Source organism: Mustela putorius, unplaced genomic scaffold, assembly GCF_011764305.1.
Source record: "Mustela putorius furo isolate JIRA1106 unplaced genomic scaffold, ASM1176430v1.1 tig00003909_pilon_pilon_pilon, whole genome shotgun sequence".
Taxonomy (NCBI): Eukaryota; Metazoa; Chordata; class Mammalia; order Carnivora; family Mustelidae; genus Mustela; species Mustela putorius.
In genome coordinates, this window is record NW_025422057.1 from 32,320,557 (window position 1) to 32,322,757 (window position 2,201).

Sequence of the window (2,201 nt, forward strand, 5' to 3'; positions counted from 1 at the left end):
TCTGCAAGGGTAATGAATTGTTAGACTATTTACTTCACTGGGAGTTTATGTGTCCAGAGTAAATCAGTATGTCAACCTAACGTCAACTGATTGTCAACGTTAGCCACATCTCCAAAAACACCTTTACAGCAACATTTAGATTAGTATTTGATTAAAGAACGGGTGCTGTAGCCTAGCCAAGTTGGTGCATAATATTAACCATCACAGTTCACAGTCCACCCCTTATAAACTTGGCACCCATACATAGTCCCTTAAATCATACTTCATCTCCAAATAAATAACAAAGTTATACTTCTGTTTCACACGATACAACTATCCTGAGTACTAAAAAACACAAACTAACCCTTTAGCCGAAAGAAGATGTCAAATCCTTGGGTGATGTTTACTCTTCTCATTGATACCCTATAACCAAGATCACAAATACTCATAACAACATGTAGCTGTTCATGATAAATACAGCCCTTGTTTCCACAGCTGGTCGTTTGATTGTGGCAAATTTCTTTCCTTCTCCCTCTCTCCTCCCTTCTTGCTTCCTTCCTTCCCTCCTTCCTGGGTTGTGGTGAGAACACTTAATATGAGATCTTTTCCCTAAAAAAATTTTTTAGATTATTTATTTATTTATCAGAAAGAGAGGGGGGGGGAGAGAGCGAGCACAGGCAGACAGAATGGCAGGCAGAGGCAGAGGGAGAAGCAGGCTCCCTGCCGAGCAAGGAGCCCGATGTGGGACTCGATCCCAGGATGCTGGGATCATGACCTGAGCTGAAGGCAGCTGCTTAACCCACTGAGCCACTCAGGCGTCCCATTCCCCTAAAATTTTTAAGTGCACAGTACAGTCTTGTTAACTGTAGGCACAATGTTGCACGGCACATCTCTAGAACTTTTCATCCTACACGACTGAAACTCTTCATCCACTGAATAGCAACCCTGTTTCCTCTTCCCCCAAGTCCCTGGCAAAGACCATCCTATTCTCTGTGTCTGTCGGTGTGCTCTCCCAGGGCTACACACTCTCCTAGCAGGTACGTACAGTGCAGTGAAGGTCGGTGATGAGGGTTTGGCCAGGGGGATGCAGGTGTACGTGGTGGTATAGTCTGGTGAAAAGACAGGGCCTGATCTGGGCTCACAAGCAGAGCAGCTTGTCAGCATGTGCCCGCATGGCTTCATGTTCTGCCAAGGGACAAGGAGGGGGAGCGTTCTAAGGATTGCAAAAGGACAAACTTTTCTGAACTACCCTTTTTTATTTACCCACTGAATTTGTTGATTCAGTCACTATTTAAACAAATTGCTTAGTGTCCTAGTGAGATAGCAAGGTACATCATATTTCTCAACAGATGTTTGTGGAATGTGATTTAGTTGGAATATTATCCCATGTAGAGTACGTAAGTTATACAGTTTTTGACCCTTGAACAACTCACGGGTAAGTGGGAGCTGACCCCTGTGTCATCAAAAATCCACATGTATCTTTTTTTTTTAATTTATTTATTTTTTAAAATTTATTTATTTAAAAATCCACATGTATCTTGACTATGAGAGTAAGACACAGCACTCAGAATGCTGACAACTCACTTCCTTTTATATTATGTTACTTATTTTGTTGAAAACATCTAGAATTTTAGCCCCTCCTTTTTAAGTGAGAAATAACTTAATCTCCTTAAGCTTTACTACCACATTATCAATTATTTAGACTCAAAAAGTTCTACTTCCATCCTGGCCAGAACCCAGGTTGGCTGCATTCTTGTTGAGATATGTTGGCCATTTCTTAATCCTTGGCTCTGTGTCAGAAATGCTCTCCCTGTGGGAACCACAGCCAAAGAAGAGATGGACAGATTCAGGAAGAAGAACACTGTTTAAACCATCCTCTGTCTCCCCGTATCACTATCTACACTGTGGCTCTTCCCACAGTGATGTCTGCTTGCCACCATGGTACCGCTGTGGCCTTGGGTACAGGGGTTTCTTTTTGACTTGTCAGCCCTGTTGGTCCCTGGGAACTTTGAGTCTCATTTGGGAGGTGTAAAGTTCCTGTATCTGTGGCCATCACTGATCTACACAGCCAAGTTTTCACTTGTCTTCCTCTCATCTGGATTGGAATTTGACACTTAATGTGGGATCTAGGGAAAGGCCTCAAGATTCCCCAGCTGTACCAGTCTGGAGCGGATGTCCTGGTTCTTACTGTGTTGTTCTCTGTAGGGCTGGCGGCCATGTGA

The 2,201-nt window shown here is 43.2% G+C and overlaps 1 pseudogene; it reads left to right on the forward strand.

Moving 5' to 3' along the window:
- Nucleotides 1-1,510: 1,510 nt before the first annotated feature.
- On the forward strand, nt 1,511-2,201 carry LOC101674400 (annotated as a pseudogene).